Below are 24,444 nucleotides of genomic sequence, written 5' to 3'. Positions count from 1 at the left end.
TTGACTGAGGTGCACCCGTGACCAGCTCGGAAACCGGATTGCACAGAGAAGAAGGTACGGTGGGATTCGAAATGGTCTGTGATCTGTTTATTAACTTGGCTTTCGAAGACTTTAGAAAGGCAGGGCAGGATGGAAAAAGGTCTAAAACAGTTTGGTTCTAGAGTGTCACCCCCTTTGAAGAGGGGGATGACCGTGGCAGCTTTCCAATCTTTAGGGATCTCGGACAATACGAAAGAGAGGTTGAACGGACTGGTAATATGGGTTGCAACAGTGGCGGCAGATAATCTTAGAAAGAGAGGGTCCAGATTGTCTAGCCCAGCTGATTTGTATGGGTCCAGGTTTTGCAGCTTTTTCAGAGATCTGCTATCTGGATTTGGGTGGTGGGGAAGCTGGGGAGGCTTGGGCAAGTAGCTGCGGGGGGTGCGGAGCAGCCAGGAGGAAAGCATGGCTAGCTGTAGAGAGATGCTTATTGAAATTCTTGATTATCGTGAATTTATCGGTGGTGACAGTGTTTCCTAGCCTCAGTGCAGTGGGCAGCTGGGAGGAAGTGATAAACAGTAATGTGCAGTCACTTCCATCGTGGAACTTTTATTAATTGTTTTATTCTGTTACAACATTAAACCCACAATTTGTAGTGCTTGTAATGTAAAAGAAAATATTTGAAACCGAAATAAGTTTAAAGTTTAATAAAAAAATATTATTATTATTATTATTATTATTATTATTTTGTTTTACTGAACCAACCTCGAGCACTAATCGTCCAGCACTAATGAGTTTTGCAAATAAATTCATTAAAAATCCTACAATGTGATTTTCTGGATTTTTTTTTTTCTCATTTTGTCTGTCATAGTTGAAGTGTACCTACGATGAAAATTACAGGCCTCTCATCTTTTTAAGTGGGAGAACTTGCACAATGGGTGGCTGACTAAATACTTTTTTGCCCCACTGTAGGTAAGTCAGACTGGGTCAGGGAGAGGTTGAAAATGTCATTGAAGACATTGGTCAGAGCATGTGCATGTGTACACATCCTGGTAATCTGTCAGGCCCTGAGGCCTTTTCAAATCAAATTTATTTGTCACATACACATGGTTAGTAGATGTTAATGCGAGTGTAGCAAAATGCTTGTGCTTCTAGTTCCGACAATGCAGTAATAACCAACGAGTAATCTAACCTAAACATTTTCACAACAGCTACCTTATACACACAAGTGTAAAGGGATGAAGAATATGTACATGAAGATATATGAATGAGTGATGGTACAGAACGGCATAGGCAAGATGCAGTAGATGGTATCGAGTACAGAATATACATATGAGATGAGTAATGTAGGGTATGTAAACATTATATTAAGTGGCATTGTTTAAAGTGGCTAGTGGTACATTTTTTTTTTTTTTTTACATCAATTTTTCCAATATTATAGTGGCTGGAGTTGAGTCAGTATGTTGTCGGCAGCAGTGGTTGTTTAACAGTGATGGCCTTGAGATAGAAGCTATTTTTCAGTCTCTCGGTCCCTGCTTTGATGCACCTGTACTGACCTCGCCTTCTGGATGATAGCGGGGTGAACCGGCAGTGGCTCGGGTGGTTGTTGTCCTTAATGATCTTTATGGCCTTCCTGTGACATCGGGTGGTGTAGGTGTCCTGGAGGGCAGGTAGTTTGCCCCCGGTGATGCGTTGTGCAGACCTCTCTACCCTCTGGAGAGCCTTACGGTTGTGGGCGGAGCAGTTGCTGTACCAGGCGGTGTTACAGCCCGACAGGACGCTCTCGATTGGGCATCTTTAAAAGTTTGTGAGTGCTTTTGGTGACAAGCTGAATTTCTTCAGCCTCCTGAGTTTGAAGAGGCGCTGCTGCGCCTTCTTCACCACGCTGTCTGTGTGGACCAATTCAGTTTGTCTGTGATGTGTACGCCGAAGACCTTAATACTTACTACCCTCTCCACTACTGTCTCGTCGATGTGGATAGGGGGGTGTTCCCTCTGCTGTTTCCTTTTGAATTTGAACCTGTTTAAAGGTCTTACTAATATCGGCTGCAGAGTGTGTGATCACATAGTCGTCCAGAACAACTGGTGCTCTCATGCATGGTTCAACGTTGCTAGCCTCGAAGCGAGCATAGAAGGTATTTAGCTCATCTGGTAGGCTCACGTCACTGGACAGCTCACAGCTGGGTTTCCCTTTTGTAATCTGTGATAGATTCCAAGCCCTGCCACATCCGACTAGTGACCGAGCCGGTGTAGTACGATTCGATCTTGGTTCTGTATTGACACTTGGTCCATCAGAGGGCATAGCAGGAATTCTTATAAGCTTCCTGATTAGTGTCCCGCTTCTTGAGAGCAGTAGCTCTCTTCTGGTTGGGATATGTACGTACGGCCACTGTGAGGATGACCCCCTCGATGCACTTATTCATGAAGCCGATGACTGATGTGGTAAAATCCTGAATGCCATCAGATGAATCCCGGACATATTCCAGTCTGTCTGTGCTAGCGAAATAGGGGCGAGGGAATGCTTTATATGCATCTCTGTTTGGAGTAAAGGTTTTTTCACCTCTAGTTGCACAGGTGACATGCTGGTAGAAATTAAGTACAACGGATTTCAGTGTTCTTGCATTAAAGTCACCGGAGCGCCGCCTCTGGGTGAGCATTCTCTTGTTTGCTTATGGCCCTATACAGCTCCTTGAGTGCGGTCTTAGTGCCAGCATCAGGTTGTGTTGGTAAATAGACAGATACAAAAAATATAGGTGAAAACTCTCTTGGTAAATATACTGAACAAAAATATAAATGCAACATGCAGCAATTTCAGCGATTTTTTTTTTTTTTTATTTTTTTTTATTTTTTTATTTTTTTTTATTTTTTTTTATTTTTTATTATTATTATTTTTTATTATTATTATTTTTTTTTAACTGAGTTAGTTCATATAAGGAAATCCGTCAATTGAAATGAATTCATTAGGCCATTATCTATGGATTTCACATGACCGGGCAGGGGCGCAGCCATGGGTAGACCTTGGAGGACATACTAGAGATCGACCGATTTATGATTTTTCGATGCCGATTATTGGAGGACCAAAAAAGCCGATACCGATTTAATCGGCCATTTAAAAAAAAAAAGTTTTTTTAGTTTTTGGGGGGTTATAAATGACAATTACAACAATACTGAATGAACACTTATTTTAACTTAATATAATACATCAATAAAATCTATTTAGCCTCAAGTAAATAATGAAACATGTTCAATTTGGTTTAAATAATGCAAAAACAAAGTGTTGGAGAAGAAAGTAAAAGTGCAATATGTGCTATGTAAGAAAGCTAACATTTCAGTTCCTTGCTCAGAACATGAGAACATATGAAAGCTGGTGGTTCCTTTTAACATGAGTCTTCAATATTCCCAGGTAAGAAGTTTTAGGTTGTAGTTATTATTGGACTATTTCCCTCTATACCATTTGTATTTCATTAACCTTTGACTATTGGATGTTCTTATAGGCACTTTAGTATTGCCAGTGTAACAGTATAGCTTCCGTCCCTCTCCTCGCTCCTCCCTGGGCTCGAACCAGCAACACAACGACAACAGCCATCATCGAAGCAGCGTTACCCATGCAGAGCAAGGTGAACAACTACTAGAAGGCTGAGTGAGTGACGTTTGTAACGCTATTAGTGCGCCCTAACTAGCTAGCCATTTCACTCCGGTTACACCAGCCTCATCTCGGGAGTTGATAGGCTTGAAGTCATAAACAGCGCAATGCTTGACGCACAACAAAGAGCTGCTGGCAAAACGCACTAAAGTGCTGTTTGAATGAATGTTTACGTGCCTGCTTCTGCGTACCACCACTCAGTCAGATACTTGTATGCTTGTATGCTCAGTCAGATTATATGCAACGCAGGACACGCTAGATAATATCTAGTAATATCATCAACCATGTGTAGTTAACTAGTGATTATGATTGATTTGTTTTTTATAATATAAGTTTAATGCTAGCTAGCAACTTACCTTGGCTTACTGCATTCGCATAACAGGCAGTCAGTCTCCTTGTGGAGTGCAACGAGAGAGAGGCAGGTCGTTATTGCGTTGGACTAGTTAACTGTAAGGTTGCAAGATTGAATCCCCTGAACTGACAAGGTGAAAATCTGTCGTTCTGCCCCTGAACAAGGCAGTTAACCCACCGTTCCTAGGCCGTCATTGAAAATAATAATGTATTCTTAACTGACTTGCTAAGTTAAATAAAGGTATATAAAAAATCGGCGCCCAAAAATACAGATTTCCAATTGTAATGAAAACTTGAAATCAGCCCCAATTAATCGGCCATTCCGATTAATCGGTCGACCTCTAGGACATACCCACTGGGGAACCAGGCCTAGCCAATCACAATGAGTTTTCCCCACAAAAGGGCTTTAGAAAGAAATGCCCTTCAGTTTCATCAGCTGTCAGGGTGGCTGGTCCCAGATGGATTCTGCAGGTGAAGAAGCCGGATGTGGAGGTCCTGGCTGCCGTGGTTACACTTGGTCTGCGGTTGTGAGGCCGGTTAGACGTACTGCCAAATTCTCTAGCACAACGACAGAGGCATGTTATGGTAGAGAAATTAGCATTCAATTCTCTGGCAACAGCTCTGATAGACATTCCTGCAGTCAGCATGCCAATTGCATGCTCCCGCAAAGCTTGATTCATCTGTGGCATTGTGTTGTGTGACAAAACTGCACATTTTAGTGTGGCCTTTTTATTGTCCCCAGCACCTGTATAATGATCATGCTGCTTAATCAGCTTCTTGATATGCCACACCTGTCAGGTGTATGGATTATATTGTCAAAGGAGAAATGCTCACTCACATGGATGTACACAAATTTGTGCTCAACATTTGAGAGAGCTTTTTGTGCGTATGTAACATTTCTGTGATCTTTTATTTCAGCTGATGAAACATGGGGCCTACACTTTACATGTTGTGTTTAAATTTTTGTTCAGTATGGTCTACAGCTTATCATGAGGTATTCTAACCTAGGCAAGCAGAACCTCGAGACTTCCCTACTGTTAGAGGTTGCGCACCAGCTGTTGTTAAGAGACACACACCACCTCCCCTGAGCTTCTGTTCTGTCCTGCTGATGTATAGAAAAAAATGCTACATTTATATTTACCATGTTCTTGTTCAGCCACAACTCAGAGACATATATTGCAGTTCCTTAGGTCATGTTGATAGGATAGTCTCTAACGGAGCTCATCCAGTTTATTCTCCAATGATTACATGTTCACCAATAGAACAGAGGGTAGAAACGATTTATCCACTCTCCAACGTAATCTCGTCAGGTATCCAGCATGCCGGCCTCTAGCGCAGTCTCCTCTGAGTGTCTGGTGATTTGCGCCTGGTCCGGGATAATCAATGTCTTTTGCCTCCGACTCATTGAAGTAGAAGTCCTCTTTCAAATGTAGGTCAGTAATGGCTGTTCTGTGTCCAGAAGCTCTTTTCGGTTATAAGTAACAATGGTGGAAACGTTATGTACAAAAAAAAGTTATGATCAGCGTGAAAGAAATACACAAAATAGCACAATTGGTCAGGAGCGATGTTCCCTCGTTGTTTTCAGCACTGAGCAAATTTCATGTCTGCTGAGCACAAACTTGAACGTTGTAAAAATTCTGTGCAACTTCCAGTGCACATTTACTGTGAACACTAAGGCTGTACCAGCTTTAAGTTAGTTTTAAGTGGCCAAGTAGTCTACTGTGGCTATATGATTATAATGTAGGCCTACCAGAGTGGCCTAACATCAAAAACTATGGAGAAAATGCATCCCATAATATTTTTACGTCAAAAAAGCTTTTCTATCATTCAGCCTACAGTAGCAGCCACTGTGTGGTGTTCAGTGCAAGAAACCACTTTACAAAATACAATTCATCATTATTCCCGTACCATAATTACAGAGAATCGGACAAATTATGCTACGCTCTGCCCATTGTCTACTTAGCTTATTCAAGATGTCTCAAAATACAACACATTCAAGATGATAAACGCTCTTTACCTGACTCGCTTTTCAAAGATAGCTAGAAATGCACACATTTTGTGCTCTTGTTGGAAGCAACTACTCCCCCATTGTTGACTAGAAATTACCTATAACTGGGCTAATAACTCACTAACTAGCAAAGGATATAAACAAATGTGCACATGTGGTTACATGCAGCTCTCGCTTTGATCTCAAAACAAGCGCATCTACTCATGACCTCTCATACTGTATTCTAAACACAGTCCAGTTCTGTTGTATAGCACACTGTATTACTTATACAACTAATATAAGGACAGGACATGAGACGGGAGTAGAAATTAACGTGGGCGTTGTTTAATGCGTTTCACAGGACAACATTCTAATGTACGTAAGCAGGGCGGGTGTTACAGGTGCCCTAAAGGGACAAACTAGAATATCAATACACAAGTTCAAAGTAAATGGCACAGATCTATATATGGGAATGGCTATTTGCATATAGGCCTACTGCAACCCTGATTGGTTATGACACACCAGTCTGTGTAGAGTACAGGCCTGAGTCATGCATGTCAATGCAATAGAATCCTACTCCAATGTGCTCTCCCTCAAGAAAATCTCTGTTTTGCATAGTTCATTTTGTTACGGTATGTTACATTGAAAGTGGCTAATATTGCGTAATTCGATCACAATTCCCACAGTAGAGCGCAACGTTGATAGTGTTAACTAAAGGGGAAAACTCTAGAAAGTTGAGTGATGTTCAATCTAGTGCTTATTTGTGCTGGCTGATATTTCTGCAGTCTGAGGGGAGCTGCACGCCCCAGCACACACACAGTTTAGAGGGAGCATTGGTCGGGAGACCATAAAAACGGACGCTATTCCCTCCAGCGCCGTTCTCAAACAATACTATCCAGGTCTGGTTTGCGGTCAGTACCTCAATTTCAATCCATTCATTCAATAATTTCATTGTGCTCTTATGGAGTATTTCCATGATGTCCAATTGAACTGACAAGGATTGAAGTAATCCAAGCTCTTGTCCAGGAACTTACAACTTGAATCTATCTGATTCCTTTGTTATGTATGGAATTATTTAATTTCCTACTTGTTGTATCCTATTTTCCAGAGAGTAACTGAGCTTGCAGCCTGGTCCCCAGCCCTTCTTATCATGTCAATGTGTAGCAGCTTCCCTGTCAATCATGTCCACAGAGGCTGTATTGTCGCTACCTACCGCCCATCCACTAAGCCCCACTCCTCCCCCAGTTTGAAGAACAGAGGACAAAAGGATGACGGATGGGTGAAACTCCCTCTCTGGGGAGTACAGTATGGGAGGTGTGTGCTAGGGCTGCCATACGACGGCCACAAAGATCACATTCAACCCAAACACAATACAGTACAATACTATAGAGCCCCTTCGGCCAGGACAGGACCGGCCCCAGGCTAGCACAACACCACAACGCCTGGCTGCTACACAGAGCTGGGGGTTAGGGTTAGCACCAACAACTAAAAATAGAGAGTGGGACAGCAAAGGGGTTGAGGAAAAAGTGGATAAAAAGAGGAGAGTAAGAGAGAGGGACCGAGATGGGTGAAGAGAAGGTGGATAAAGGAAAACTAGCTGGGGGACAAAGGATAGCAAATGATATAGAGAGAGAGGGAAAAGTTGTTTTTGACCAAGGTTTAGAGACTGTAGAAACCCCCGTAGTGACCCCCACTGTGTCTTCCACTGTATCTCATGCCTGCTGCCCAGTAAGGAGAATGGTAATTGTCCCACTGGGTAATAATTAGCAGACTGCACTCCCTCCCTTTGTCTGTATGTGTGCCGGTTGAGCTCGCTTTGTGCGACTGTTTATTTTCGAGTATGACTCACACTTCCTGTGCCCAACCAATGAGGCCTCAATGGAACAGTAGGGCCTCCTCTCATTCTCAATTCCACACAGCAGTAATATTTTTCAAACTGTGCAACATTTTTTTTGAATGGATGAGGTGGCTCTGGAATTCATTTACTAGTGCACAGGGACTGCGGTAGATTTCTTTGGAAGGTAGATTTTTTTAAATGTAAAAAATAGAGCACCATGACTGACGTTTTGTTAGCAGGAAAAGGCCACCGTTAGACACAGTCATTGCATTCCAGTGTTTCTTGAGTGAAATCTTCTGGGAATTCATCACGCCATCATCACTACTTCTGCTTACTTAGTCAATAATGGTTGGCGATGATGACGGGTTGCTAGGTTTTTCCGCAGGATCTGTCTCCCTTCGGTGTCCTACCTGCTCTCCGGGGGAAAGACCTGTTTGTAATGGAATTTACAGCCCACTGGGCCACTTTAACCTCTTGCAGCTCCCCCCCCCTACTTTGTGCAATTTCCGCCTGAAGACATACCCAAATCTAACAGCCTGTAGCTCAGGCACAGAACCAAGGATATGCATATTTATATGTGTAAATGTGAATTGAATGTAGGAGAATAACACACAATAGAGGTTTAGATAAAACAATGAAAAAAAACATACGTTTTTGTTTTATGTCATAATTAAAATGAACATGATAAAACAAAAATTCAGATAGGATGATGGCGACAATTTCAGTGAAAAACATAAGAGGGCAACCGTACTTGTGCAAAGTTTCAGAATGATAACTTCCAAAATGAGTGTGCTACATGACATTTATCAAGTCACCCAGGTGTCCCACACAAGTAGCCCAAAGGTACCCATGTGGCCAAATTGGTGAAGGTATACATTTTGAAACAAATAACTATATACAAAATACCAAAATGGTATTCTAACACACCCCCCCCCAAAAAAAAAAATATTTAGTCAAATAAATGGGGAAAAAATAATGGAAAAAAATAATAATTATTGATTAAAAAATATATGAAAAAAAAAAAAAAATATATATATACATACATACATACATACATATACATACATATATATATTTTTATATATATATATTTTTATATATATATATAAATATACATATATACATATATATATATATATATACATACATATATTTTTATATGTATGTGTGTGTGTATGTATGTATATATATATATATATATATATATATATACATACATACATACATACATACATACATACATACATACATACATACATACATACATACATACATACATACATACATATATATATTTTTTATATACATACACACAAAATAACATGGGTAACTATTTACACACTTTCAATATTTGGAAGACCCTCAGTCCTCTATCAAATCAAATCAATTTATATAGCCCCAACCTAAAACCCCAAACCGCAAACAATGCAGGTGTAGAAGCACGGTGGCTAGGAAAAACTCCCTAGAAAGGCAAAAACCTAGAGAGGAACCAGGCTATGAGTGGTGGCCAGTCCTCTTCTGGCTATGTCGGGTGGAGATCACAGTGGTCGTGGAGGGTGCAACAGGACAGCACCTCAAGAGTAAAAATGAACCGTTTAGGGTTCCATAGCCGAAGGCAGAACAGTTGAAACTGGAACAGCGGCAAGGCCAGGTGGACTGGGGACAGCAAGGAGTCATCATGCCAGGTAGTCCTGACGCATGGTCCTAGGGCTCAGGTCCTCCGAGAGAGAGAGAGAGAGAGAGAATTAGAGAGAGCATACTTAAATTCACAGAGGACACCGGATAAGACTCCCATTCGGAGTCATTGTCACTGTGAAAGACAATGTTCAGTTAGAATAGTTTCACATAAGAGCCCTGTATCAACAGGTATAATAAACAGATACTTAGATTTAGCTTTCCCTGACTTAGTCGTCATAATGATTTGATATATAAACAGCTGAATCTGCGCATTCACCAAACACTGCAGTGCGTAATATGCGTAGCTTCTTCCTGTATGAAACTTCAATAGCGAATGACTCACTTTGCGCTGAAGCTTACTACATGGGTTGGTCTTGCAACACATAAACATGGCGTATTGCCGTTTAGCTCAGCTCATTGGCTATCTACCCAGCTAGATTTCAAGACGATCAGTGGTCATTGGGTTAAAAGACAGTCAATCAACGAAACAGCGGGCAAATCAGTGGTGCACAATGATGTCATGACTTGTTGTCTTCAAATCGGTTTCTTTCAGTCAATACGGCCCAATACAGCCCATCATGTTTGATTGTGTTACAAACAAACCAGTTGATTGCAGTGAAACCAAACATGACTGGAAAAGTCACGTTCTGTGTGGGTTATTTACCTGGAATGTGTCGTCGAAAATGGAATGAGACGGAATTCACGACACAAGCGGTTCACAAAATGTTTTGTGTTATGCTATAAAAACAGATTTTATCAAACAAAAGATCATGCGTTGTGTAGCAATGAGCATTGGAATTGCAAACAGACAAAGATCGTCAAAGGTAAATGATTTATTTTAATACAGTTTGTGATTGTTACACCTGTGCTGGTTAAAATAGTTTGTTTAATAATCGCATTGTATACTTTTGCAGTAAATCCTTTTTTAAATCTGACAACGCAGTTGGATTAGCAAGATTCTAGGCTTTCGATACATGTGAGACACTTGTATTTTCATGAATGTTTAATATGACTATTTATGTAGCGATCACCGTATTTTGTGGAATTTCAGCCCGCTAGCGGGTTCCGTGCGCAGTGAGGTTAAAGGTGCACAGGAGAGTAATTGTGATAAAGTCTCAAAGCAAGGGGTTTCAGACCTGGTTTGAATGAGTGTGTTTTCATTCTTAGTCCTGGCACTGTGTTTATTCTGCTCGTAAAGTCTGACCACAAACTTTAATATTAGGGATGCATGATATATCGGTAAGCACATCGGAATCGGCCGATATTAGCTAAAAATGCCAACACCGGCATTGGCCCGATGTCTAGTTTAACGGCGACGTGCAAAAAGCTAACGTGCATACTTATATAATGTAGGTAGACGACGTAATGATGCCGCAAAAAATACAGAGCTACACATGCAACACAGCAATTCCTAACCTAGCCCACAATGTCTGCTGCGTGGATCTATCTTGAAGTTTCAAAGGAAGATAACAAAATGGACGTATGCAACGTTTGTGCTGCTATTGTTTCCCGAGGAGGGGAGAAGTTGAAATCATTCAATACCACAAACCTAATTACTCATTTGAAAGTGCATCACCCCCAAACGTTCAGCGACTACTTAGAACAAAAGCAGAAAAAAACTAAGCGCACTTCTAACAACTAAACAAGTTCAAGTCGAGCAGTCATTTGAAAGAATAAGAACATTTCAGCGAGACAACTCAAAGGCAGAATCCAGTAATGCCAAGATAATGGAATTCATTGCCCTTAAAACTTCTTACGGCTGAAATCCTGTTAAAGGGATCGATTTGACAACAGCCAGTGACAGTGCATGGCGCCAAATTCAAACAACCGATATCTCATATTTAAAATTCCTCAAACATACAAGTATTATACACCATTGTAAAGATAAACTTGTTGTTAATCCCACCGCAGTGTCCGATTTTCAAAAAGGTTTTACGATGAAAGCACGCAATCTGATTATGTTAGGTCAGAGCCTAGTCACAGAAAAACACAGCCATTTTCCAGCCAAAGAGAGGAGTCACAAAAAGCAGAAATAGAGAAAATGAATTACTAACCTTTGATGATCTTCATCAGATGGCACTCATAGGACTTCATGTTACACAATACATGTATCTTTTGTTCGATAAAGTTTATATTTATATCCAAAAATCTCAGTTTACATTGGTGTGTTATGTTCAGTAATGTTTTTTCTCCAAAACATCTGGTGATTTTGCAGAGCCACATCAATTTACAGGAATACTCATCATAAACGTTGATTAAAAGATACCAGTATTATGCATAGAATTAAAGATATACTTCTCCTTACTGCAACCGCTGTGTCAGATTTCAAAAGAGCTTTATGGCAAAAGCACACTATGCGATAATCTGAGTACAGCGCTCAGCCATCATACAGATACCCGCCATGTTGTGGAGTCAACAGAAGTCAGAAATAGCATTATAAATATTCACTTACCTTTGATCTTCATCAGAATGCACTCCCAGGAATCCCAGTTCCACAATAAATGTTTGTTTTGTTTGATAAAGTCCATAATTTATGTACTAATACCTCCTTTTTGATTGTGCTTTTAGTCCAGTAATCCAAATGAACAACCCGCGAGCACTAAATCCAGACAAAAAGTCAAAGTTCTATTACAGTTCGTAGAAACATGTCAAACGATGTATAAAATCAATCTTTAGGATGTTTTTATCATAAATATTCAATAATGTTTCAACCGGACAATTCCTTTGTCTTTAGAAATGAAAAGGAGCAGTGCTCGCTTTCATGGCCTCGTGCGAGACTTAACTCACTGAATTCTGCCAGACACCTGGTTCAAAACAGCTCTTATTCGCTCCCCCTTCACAGTAGAAGCCTGAAACAAGGTTCTAAAGACTGTTGACATCTAGTGGAAGCCTTAGTGTAAATTTAGTTCAATTTCACTTCCTATCTTGGATAGGCGAAGACTTGAAAACCTACAAACTTCAGATTTCCCACTTCCTGGTTGGATTTTTTCTCTGGTTTTTGCCTGCCATATGAGTTCTGTTATACTCACAGACATCATTCAAACAGTTTTAGAAACTTCAGTGTTTTCTATCCAAATATACTAATAATATATCTTAGCATATCTTAGCTTCTCGGCCTGAGTAGCAGGCAGTTTACTCTGGGCACCTTGTTCATCCAAGCTACTCAGTACTGCCCCACAGCCATAAGAAGTTAGCAATCAACCGTTCTCTGTGGATGATGTTTGCTTTCGCCGACTGGTTGAGCACCTCGAGCCCCGGTACACACTACCAAGTAGGCGCTATTTTTTTTAGATGTTGCCCTACCGGAGTTACACAGTATTGTTGAAACGCACATCCATGAGCTACTTGCTATGTGCATCACTGCTATTAGCTTCACGACTAACATTTGGACCAGCGATGTCAGCCCCATGAGCATGCGGAGTTTGACCGCACAGTGGGTCAACAAGGATTTAATCCGGAGGAAAGCCGTATTGCATGCTCAAGAATGTGCTGGTTCTCATACCGCTGCTGCCATGTCAATGGCATTTGAGAACATGTTTGAGACTTGGAAACATGAACACCTAGCTCCATTCGAACAACTGACTCGAGAAATGAGCTCAACTTCTGCAGCAGACGTGATACCATCTGTCATGGCATTGAAACGCCTACTCAATAAAACTGCCGACACAGACCGTAGGGTTAAAATAAAAGGCTGTGAACAAGCGTTTTGGTGGGCATTCTCTCTGAGCCTCTTTACTGTGTCGCCACCATGCTCAATGCTAAGTACAAGGACCGCTACTTCGATACAGACAAGAAACGGGGTTTACGTGAAATGTTAGACCTAGCTAGACAAGTTGGAAACGGACACAGTGACAGTGCATACTGAGGAAGAGAGGCCACAGACAGACAGAGCTGAAACTTCACTGCTTGACATGTATGATGAAATCCTGGTTGAATGTAATGACTAAACAAATGAACAATGAAATAGCACAGAAAGTAAGTGAAATAGATACGTTTTGATTATGTTTTACTGGTAACGGGGACATGCGTAAATGCCAACAAAATAACTTTTTGGTGTGTGTGTGTGTTTGAGCTATTTAACTACTGGAATGCTTAAAAGGCTGTTTACATTTTTAAATATTGGTATAGTTTTTTTTTTTTTTTGGCGAGGAAAATATCGGTATCGGCCACAAATGTCATATCGGTGGATCTCTAGTTAATATGCTTCGATGTTACAGCGATGATGATGGTTATTCTAAGGTGGCAACTTTGGAGGTCCCTCCTAGCTCTCACTTTTTTTTTCTTCCCATCCCTCTACTTTCCATTACAGGGCTAACACTTGTTAACGCTTTCTCTCCATCACTCTCCTTTCGCCTCACCCCCTCCCTCTCTAAGAAACACACCCTCCCAAGCACTCATCTGCTCGCTCTCTCCCCGCATGTCTCTGTGACTCTGAAGCTCCTCTGAGGGGTGAAACCAGGCTACTTTCTCCCAGGTAAACTGTTCTCCATCCTCCCTCATTTTCTCTCTCTCTTTCCATCCTTCATCAATCTCTCTGTCCTCATTCACTATCTCACTCTTTCGCCCACTCTCCGCTCTCCTCTCTCACAACTCTCTCTCTCTCTCTCTCATACACCCTGAGGCTAAATGGCCACTGTAATGGGATTAGTCTGTTAGATTGGGATTGATAGTCCTCATAACTGTCTGTTGTGTGATCTGCTGCTGTACCGTAGGTAGTGTTTCTATCTGTGTGTGCTTTCTCTGAATGGGTTGCCGTTCCTGATTGTCTTCTTTACTCCAGTTTGCTTGAGTGTGTTATGTACTGGATGTGAGTGTAGCAGCTACCTGGATTCTAGGAGTTCTAGTTCTTTCATGCTTGAGTGCAGCTAAATGGGAGTGTTTTAAAGAGCATCGCTGAAAAGCAAAGTCCTCAATACTCTCCATTTGTTTTTGGAGGGTTAATGGTGGCTAGAGAGAGAATGACTAATCAGTGTATGTGAGTGTGTGGTCTACATATGCATGATTCAGTTATACAGGCATATTCCCTCCACTTCCTGGTGTGGGCGTGCTCTATGCATTTCTTGATACGTTGAAAAGGCAGTAAAATAAATATTGACAGCTTCTACGGGCTAATCAGCCTGATTTTACTGGATTGGGTTGAATGAATCCCTAGACTTTGTGAAAATATGAGAACAGTACTTTGGTTAGAGCTCCTCTTCTTATAGTTTATAATGTTACCTGAATACATGATCAATGACCTTCATCCTAGCCCCTTGTTCATTTCTGCCAAATCCCTCTGGGTTCTTCTTGTGGTTCAGATTACTGTTGTGAACGTTTAAACATTTAAACGAAGTTGGGATTTTTAACATTAATTAAGAGAAATTATCACACCTCTCTCTCTCCCTTGCTCTGGCTCGCCTGCTCTTTCTCTTCGCTTATGATGAGTGTGTGTGTGTGTGTGTGTGTGTTCAGTCTTCGGTCTGTTGCGTGTTGAATATCCTAGCCTATTCATTGATGACAGGCCAGCTTTACTGGAGTTGCAAGACATTGCAAGCCACAACATTTCAAGGTACAGCATTCCATTGTGATATACAGATTTTGATTGCCGATTAGAGTCAGGCCTAGGGCACAGTTCTGTCTGCCTGGTGGCGGACCTGCCTATACTGTGCCCCTCCCCTCTCGCTATTAAAGATGCAAGTGTTTGTGTTCTTCAAAGTATGGAAATAAATCAGTCTTCCTAGCGGAATCTAATCTTGACCCTCAGAAATGGGAGTCGACATGCAAGGAGTCGAGGAATAAACCATTTTGGAGTCTGCTCTCCGCCACTACGTCATCAGCAGCAAAGTCCTGAATGGCAATTATTTTAAGTTAAATGAGAACGAAATGCAAACTTTACGAGGTGGAATTGAGGTACAGTAATGGTAGTACAGGTGGAGTGCATAACCATCTGAGAGACAAACTGTTGCTGGCAGCAGCGCAGCTGCATTGTGAATTTGCATGGTTATTATAGTTTATCTTCTTAGGACTAGGGGCAGTATTGAGTAGCTTGGATGAATAAGGTGCCCAGAGTAAACTGCCTGCTACTCAGGCCCAGTTTCTAATATATGCATATTATTAGTCGATTTGGATAGAAAACACTCTGCCGTTTCTAAAACTGTTTAAATTATGTCTGTGATTATAACAGAACTTATATGGCAGGCAAAAACCAGAGAAAAAAATCCAACCAGGAAGTGGGAACTCTGAGGTTTGTAGTTTTTCAAGTCAGTGCCCATCGAATATACAGTGTCTATGGGTCATATTGCACTTCCTAAGGCTTCCACTAGATGCCAACAGTCTTTAGAACCTTGTTTGATGCTTCTACTGTAAAGGAGGGAGGAATGAGAAATGATTGAGTCAGGGCTCTGCCAGAGTGGCATGAGCTGATCATGTGAGAGTTAGCTTGCGTTCCATTGCATTTCTACAGACTAAAGAATTCTCCGGTTGGAACATCATTGAAGATTTATGATAAAAACATCCTAAAGGTTGATTCTATACTTCATTTGACATGTTTCTACGATCTGTAATATGACTTTCCGTCTGAACTTTCGCCTGGACTTGCACGCGCCTCGTGAGTTTGGATTGTGTACAAAACGCGTGAACAAAAAGGAGGTATTTGGACATAAATTATGGACTTTATCGAACAAAACAAACATTTATTGTGGAACTGGGATTCCTGGGAGTGCATTCTGATGAAGATCATCAAAGGTAAGTGAATATTTATAATGCTATTTCTGACTTCTGACTCCACAACATGGCGGATATCTGTATGGCTTGTTTTGTTGTCTGAGCGCTGTACTCAGATTATTGCATGGTGTGCTTTTTTCGGTAAAGCTTTTTTGAAATCTGACACAGCGGTTGCATTCAGGAGAAGTTTATCTAAAGTTCCATGTCTATCACTTGTATTTTCATCAACATTTATGATGACTATTTCTGTAAATTGATGTGGCTCTCTGCAAAATCACCGGATGTTTTGGAGGCAACACATTACTGAACATAACACGCCAATGTAAACAGATTTTTTTATATAAATATGAACTTTATTGAACAAAACATACATGTATTGTGTAACATGACGTCCTATAAGTGCCATCTGATGTAGCTCATCAAAGTTTAGTGATTCATTTTATCTCTATTTCTGCTTTTTGTGACTCCTCTCTTTGGCTGGAAAAATGGCTGTATTTTTCTGTTTTTAGGTGCAGACCAAACATAATCGTTTGGTGTGCTTTCGTCGTAAAGACTTTTTGAAATCGGACACTGTGGTGGGATTAACAATAGGTGTATCTTTAAAATGGTGTAAAATACTTGTATGTTTGAGGAATTTTAATTATGAGATTTCTGTTGTTTTGAATTTAGCGCCCTGCACTTTCACTGGCTGTTGTCATATCGATCCCGTTAGCGGGATCTAAGCCATAATTAAACATTACTGTTTTTTTCCCATTTGTCACATCCCTAGTTTAGATGTACATTTCGCTATGCCTTTGTGCTGCTAAAATCCTGCTCTGCCTGTTCACGGCCTCAGAGGCATAGCAGAGCAGACCTCAAAGAGATGGTATGCAGTTTAAGAGAATTCCCTCTGAGTGTATACATCTCCTACTAGACACAGTGGGAGTAACCCTAGGTGGGTCTGGGGAACGTTGGTCTTAAATGCCATCTGGTTTTGAGAGCTTTCTGTCTTCTAGGTTTCGTTAATTGTAAGTTCTAGTAAAAATAGTTATATTGTGTTTTGCCCCACCCTCAAGTCCAGGTTTGGGCATTAGTTTGATCTGGTAAAAGTGCTTAAACTCTCTCTGGGAAAGGGTACCAAGAACTGGGCGAATCCCTCCACAGGACTATGGTTTGAGCTAATGTCACTTCCACAGACCTAAGTCATTTTTATTTTATTTTTCCTTTATTTAACTTTATTTAACTAGGCAAGTCAGACAGATTTGTACCTTGTCAGCTCGGGGGTTTGAACTTGCAACCTTCCGGTTACTAGTCCAACGCTCTAACCACTAGGCTACCCTGCCTCCCCAAACTTGTAAACAAGTTGCCCCGAGACACTGATCTTACAGCAATGTAGCATTGTCACGGTCTGATGGTTATGGTGACAATTTGGTGAAGGTGAGCTGGGCCTAGATCTGTAGGCTGCTTTCTACCTTCAGCGACCCTCAAGCCCAGGGGTCAGGGGTTAGGGGCTGTTCTGCATTAGTGCAGAGGTCAGGCTGTTCCACCACTTTCTCCTGCCAGCTTGCGTCCGTGCCCAGAGAGGGGCATGTAGCCCTCCAGCTCTCTCCCCATCTGCCGTACCTCCGAGTAGACCTGTTTCCATGGGAACCAGTGAACCAGCAGCACTAGGCTAAATCGAGGAAAGGAGAGGCGGGAAAGAGGGTTTATCGGTTCTCCGGGCACAAGCTAATTTAATGTTTAGCTCATATTTTTATCCATCATTACCAGCTGTGGAAAGACCTTCCACAATGAGCACAAACTCATAACCCAGACTGCTCTTTGTTCTTGGTGTCTGTGCATATTAATATGGAGACAGTTCTGATATTGTACTGTTACAGCTTTTTACGTAATGAGTGACTGAATGGTGCTTGTAATGATGCCTCATGTTATGTGACCTCAACTTATCAAAGTTACAGTAGATCTCGATTTGTTGCTGTGTCTCAATCTTCAGATGTTAAGGTTAACATAGCAGGATTTCCAGCAGACCTGCTTGCTCAAAGAACTCTTTAACAACATTATCGCAATGTTTCTAGCTGTTATTGGCATGGTCAGGTTTCCTCTGTCTTTTACAAACATCCCCCCAATGTCAGAATAATCTTGCTCCCTAAAGAAGTTAGAACATTAGATTGGAGTCTGGGTGAACATTTTGCTTAGCTACTCAGTGCTGTTCCTCATGTCGTCCACACATTACAACCACTTACAATCAACATGTTAATACCGTTTTAGCCAAGGTGCTTCAAGGTGCCATATTGATAAGGCTGATGCCCTACAGCTTATATCTTTTGTGTTGATGAAATCCAAGGGTAACCCCTCAAGTCTTTGTGAGGACATTTGAATGCATGACACATATCCAGAGTGAAGGGATATTTAACCTGTCCTGCATTTTTAAACATGTCTCTGCAGACTCACTGCAAGTGTTCCATGGAACAAGAAGAGCGGCATGAAGGAAAGACTGCTTCTTCCTGGGTCTCCTTTCCCCTGGGTACCGCCATCACTGTTTGTGTGTCTGCTGACAATGCACCGCACTCACACTCTCCCTCCCTCCACCCACAACCCCCCTCCTCACTTAATGGTCTGAGCTAGGCAGGAGCTAGGCAATCCCTTTCACAGCATGATATGCACGCCTCACACGCATGCACACAGAGACATAAAAATACACTCCGACCACACCCCAAGTCTACTTGGTACTGTTTCCAACTGATGACAGCAAAGGCATGTACTGTACAGGCAAAGGTTAAAGATAGACAGTTGAGAGGTGTGTCCCATTACAGGTTCCCATACTGAAGGACCTGATTCTGCAGAGTAAAGGATTCGCTGTTTAATTTTCTGATACTGATATTAGCTCTGGAGTTTTGCTTGTGACAACTCCTCTCAAAGGAATGTGTCACTGTAAGAAAATGGAACACTGCTGCATCGTCGGCTTCACTAACAGTACATTCACACCCTATAGACTATAAATAGATCTTTGTGAATGAGTGAATCAGCAACTTTTCCCCGTCTGCATTCATCCACAGTAGAATTCTAATTACCATCCTGTGATTCCAGCATTGAAGTGTTTGGACTGTCAGCCTTCAACTGCTGTGCATTTTCTGTCTTACTTCCTTCATATGGTTCCTTTCTACCTGGTTATTGTAAAGCATTAAGGTAAGGGGGTCAGTGGGAAGGAAAATCCTTTGTGAAACAACAGGAGAAAACATTGAGAGGAACCAGAGCCACTGGGGAATGGCAGGATCTCTTTCGGGTCTGGTTTGCTTACCTGATCTGACTGTCAGAATGGATTTGAGACCGACAGGCTACAGAGGACGGTGTAATGTGTGAAAGAGTTGGTGTGTGCGTTTTCAAGAAAATAACATGACCGTCTCTGCCATATTTCCCCAGCCCAAGGTGATTGCTCCCTGTGTAATACAACGATTATGAATTTGCCTATTATTTCTAAGCAGTGTAGTTCCTTATCCAATCTCAAATAATTGTGAAAGGAATACAATAATGACTATGTAGCCAAGTGAAATAAACGTTATTAATACATTTAATTAATATGATGACAGTCTGTATAGGATTAAGTGTTTGATTCATGTCTCGTGTAGCAGCAAGAACCAACTCTGGTTCCAAGCTCTATATATTCGAGCCAGTTGAGAGGAGTTTCCAGGTGATCCATTGTCTCTCCAGGGGTGTGCCTCCCTTCTGACTGGTAGCCATTGGCAGTATGGTTGTTGAGCTTATGCACCATCAGAATGCTTCATCACCGGACTCATCTTTTGAGTCAAAGTAAAAGTCACCAGACTCAGTCGGACTGTGATGGCGCCGAAGAACATTATTTTGTAATATATTTTTTTTTTTTTGCGTTTTGTGTAACTTTTTTTAATGTAACATAATGTTGCTGCTACCTTCTCTTATGACAAAAAAAAACAAATTCTGGACATCAGAAAAGTGATTACTCACCGTGGACTGGAAGAAACTTTTTCCTTTAACAAATCCAATGAGAAGGATATCCTGCTTTCACTGGAACAGGCACAGATCCACGCCTTTTGTGTGAAGAAAAGACGGCGGAAAAGGGGCCGCAGATCGGGCATTCTTCTGAGAATCCGGAGGCGAGCGAGTGAACTCTCACTGCCTTCCATTCTGCTGGCTAACATGTAATCATTGGAAAATAAAATTGATGACCTATGATTAAGATGATCCTACCAACGGGACATTAAAAACTGTAACATCTTATGTTTCACCGAGATGTGGCTGAACAAAGATACAGACAATATAGAGCTTGCAAGCAACACTGAAGCATATACGAGAGCACCAGCTGTTCTGGATGACTGTGTGATAACGCTCTCGGTAGCCGATGTGAACAAAACCTTTAAACAGGTCAACATTCACAAAGTCGCTGGGCCAGACGGATTACCAGGATGTGTACTTAAAGCATGCGAGGACCAACTGTCAAGTGTCTTCACTGACATTTTCAACCTCTCCCTGAGAGAGTCTGTAATACCTACATGTTTCTGCTAAATTATTACCGCCCCGTGGCACTCGCGTCGGTAGCCATGAAGTGCTTTGACCGCCCCAGCAGATCCACAGAAGATGCAATCTCAATTGCACTCCACTGCCCTTTCTCACCTGGACAAAAAAACTCAGACTTTTGTTCTTGATTAATGAAAATATTATTGGGAAATGACCATGGCTGCTGGCACCAGACTTGCTCTTCAATGGATCCTTGTTAAAGGATTTAGTGTACTCATTCCAATTACACGGCCTCAAGAGTCCTGTATTGTTGTTTTTTGTCACTACCTCCCCGAGTCGGGAACAGGTCATTTGCGCAACCTCCGGCCTTCCCTGGAGAACGACCGGGTCACGTTTCTACCCTGTGAGCTGAGAAGGTCCTGGTGCAATCAACCGCGTGCCCAGCAGGATGCCCTGCACTGCCCGTGGCCGACTCCACAGGAGCCGGGGCGCCGCTCGAGAGGTCTTTGTCAAGCTGGAGGTTTTAGTAGGAACCGCACAACCGAGCCAACAACACAGTTTGAGAAACACACGTGTCTCTTGCGCCTGGTGCGTAGCAGGGTGGCCCCCTACCACAGGCATTGCTTCCTGGGCGTGCCACTGCCCGCATTGGAACACCAATGTAGGGCCACTGGGTCAGACAGGTCGGCTGGGTCTCGCTCGGACGGGGCTCGGCTGGAGCGTATCTGAGAAACGGGGTAAACCATCTCCGAAAGGGGCTCCACCAATAGAGGCAAATCCACGTGGGGCGGGAGGAACCATCCTGCCGACGGGGGACCTCCCAGGTGGATAACGGATGCCAATTGGTCAGAAGGAATGAAACTGGCTGGACAACAGAGAGGAACCATGCATCAACCATGCATGCAAGGTGAACGTTGGGATAGAGCAGTTGCCAAGGACAGAGCTCAATATCCTCCCGCAACCAAGCTGGGAACTGGGCTCAAGAGCAAACAACAACCAAACGGTCGCTGAAGGGAGGATCACCTTCGGAGCGTTAAAACCGTGGTCCAGGACCCTCGAAATAGCCCATTTCTGCATAACCGCACGGGTCTTGAAGTTTGCCACCGTCCCCGGATCTCTAGGACATGGTTCCCAAGTTTCTGAAATCGCGCTGGTTCCTGTCTAGTCAACCTGGAGCTGAGTGAGGCTACTACCGGACAAGCCGCATTATCGACATAAGCCCTGCCACCCACAGGGCTTCAGTGTTTCTCAGCCGTTGGGGGTCAAATCCCCCAACCCCCATTTTCGTCTTTAATCGTTAATAACTCAAGGTTCAAGTCCAACCAAACCTTGGGCCGGAAGGTGCGTTCAGTGTTGATGATCAATGTGTCCTGCAATTCACTTTAGTTCTCGCAGCTAGCTGCGTACTTCATCAACACAGAGCTGAGTGATCCACCGTGATCCATGATCCACCGTGATCCATCCACGAGCCGAGTGATCCACAAGAGTCGTACTCGTTAGTTTTTTTGTTTTGCGCAGAGACTAGTGGCTAGGCGGAATTGGGGAGTTTGCCCTCCTTTCCCTCGCCCGCCCTTCACCAGAGTGAGAGGCCACAGTTCACGGAGCAAAAAGGTTTGAGGTTGAACGAAAAGCATCCGGGTGTGCCGCCACCGCGACGGACTGGGAGACATTAAACCCTCGCCTGCACCGGGGTGCAGAGTGGTTGGCTAGGTTCCCTGAACCGTTCGAGGGTCCTGGGTGAAACCCAAGCAGCTTAATGTTGGAGACCAAGGCGGGAAGACCCGCTTCAACGGCAATCCCCTTCAGATGCGGCTGACGCACCTGCCCACGGGGAAAGGTGGGGTGGCTGGCAACCCGTTAATGATCCTTCTGCAGGTTCACCTACGAAAACCTTGTTACGACCCTTTTACTTCCTCTAGATAGTCAAGTTTGAGCGTCTTCTCGGCGCTCCGTCAGGGCCGTGACCGACCTCCGCAGGGCCGATCAGAAGACCTCACTAAACCATCCAATCGGTAGTAGCGACGGCCGGTGTGTGTACAAAGGCCAGGGACTTAATCAACACGAGCTTAACACGCTCTTACTGGGAATTCCTTGTTCATGGGAAATAATTGCATTTCCCAATCCCTATCATGAGTGGGGTTCAGCGGGTTACCCACGCCTCTCCGTGAAGGGTAGACACAAGCGGAGCCGCTCAGTGTGCCTCGCGTGTAGCCCCGGACATCACAGACCTGTTATTGCTCAATCTCGTGTGGCTGAAAGCCACTTGTCCCTCTAAGAAGTTGGACACCGACCGCTCGGGGCCGCATGACTAGTTAGCATGCCGTAGTCTTGTTCACTATCAGCGTTCAACACCATAGTTCCCACGAAGCTCAACACTAAGCTAAAGACTCTGGGACTAAACACCTCCCTCTGCAACTGGATCCTGGACTTCCAGACAGGCCCCCCCCAGTTGGTAAGAGTAGGCAGTAACACGTCTGCCACGCTGAGCTTTAACACTGGGGCCCCTCAGGGGTTTGTACTTTGTTTCTTCCTGTATTCCCTGTTCACCCACGACTGCGTGGCCAAACACGACTCCAACACCATTATTAAGTTTGCTGAAGACACAACAGTGGTAGGCCTGATCACCGACAACAATGAGACGACCTATAAGGAAGAGGTCAGAGAACTGGCAGTGTGGTGCCAGGACAACAACCTCTCCCTCAATGTGAGCAAGCCAAAGGAGCTGATCGTGGACCACAGGAAAAGGCGGGCCGAACAGGCCCCCATTAACATCGCCTGGGCTGTAGTGGAGCGGGTGGAGAGTTTCAAGTTACTTGGCGTCCAAACGTAACAAGACAGTTGTGAAGAGGGCACCTCAAAACCTTTTCCCCCTCAGGAAACTGAAAAGATTTGGCATGGATCCCCAGATCCTCAAAAGGTTCTACAGCTGCACCATCTGTGTGTGCGTCCTCGCACACTATTGAACTAGGTGATTGATTAGCAATGCATATGGAGCTGTCTGACAATCTACTGACACATTTTCAAAGCTAATCAGTAGCCTACGTCAGCTAGCTGCCTAGGCAATTTTTTGTTGTTGTATAACTCCTGGATTTTTGGAGTCAACTCTGACTCTTGTGGTCAAGGACTCCACTACTATTCATTAGTGTGTGTGTACACATGCTTGAGTGTGCACACATGCTTGAGTGTGTATATGTCTGTATGTGTGCGTGCACGTACGTACTGTATGCATACTTGTTTAAATGGGTGTGCTTGCATGAGAGATGATGATGATGATGTGCTTGCTCACTCTGGCAGGCTTTCCCCTTGTCGTCCTGGCAAAGCCCTAATGTGTGTTTCCCTGCTCTGAGCTGGAGTCTAGCCTACACTGCCATGCATAATTCAGACGGTGCTCTCCCCCACCCTAAAACCGCCTAATCATTCTGTTTAAAGGTTGCATCAATACTATGCCAGAGATTATTAAGCCTTACACTGTGATGGCCAACGTGTGCTCAGTTCAAACAACACAAGTAGGAAGGGGGAAGTCACTTTCCTTTCTTCTTTTTTCTTTCTCTCTCTCGATATTTCAAAATACAATATGTATCGCCCTCCTACGCACTCTGGCTTCATAGTGGGGTCTTTTTTCTCCCCATTCATCTTCCCACTCTATACCTGTCTTTTCCTGTCTCTCCCACTCATGCCTTTTTTATTTCTCAGTCTCACACTCCTGTAGTATTCTCACACTCACTTTTCTTTCTTGGGAATTGTGTGTGAAGAGACCACAATGGTACATGACCTAGCTACAGTATAAAACAATCCCTTT

The 24,444-nt window shown here is 43.0% G+C and overlaps 1 protein-coding gene and 1 pseudogene across 2 annotated transcripts in view; one reads left to right on the top strand and one right to left on the bottom strand.

Moving 5' to 3' along the window:
- The window catches only part of LOC110490306 (transcription factor HIVEP3), a 67,482-nt gene that overhangs the window by 18,293 nt on the left and 24,745 nt on the right, over nt 1–24,444 (top strand). The gene's annotated exons all lie outside the window — the stretch shown is intronic.
- LOC149985110 (5.8S ribosomal RNA) lies at nt 21,937–22,091 on the bottom strand (annotated as a pseudogene).

The sequence above is a fragment of the Oncorhynchus mykiss genome, chromosome 2 (assembly GCF_057628025.1).
Source record: "Oncorhynchus mykiss isolate SJ-2025 chromosome 2, ASM5762802v1, whole genome shotgun sequence".
Taxonomy (NCBI): Eukaryota; Metazoa; Chordata; class Actinopteri; order Salmoniformes; family Salmonidae; genus Oncorhynchus; species Oncorhynchus mykiss.
This window is presented reverse-complemented; position numbering and strand designations above follow the sequence as displayed.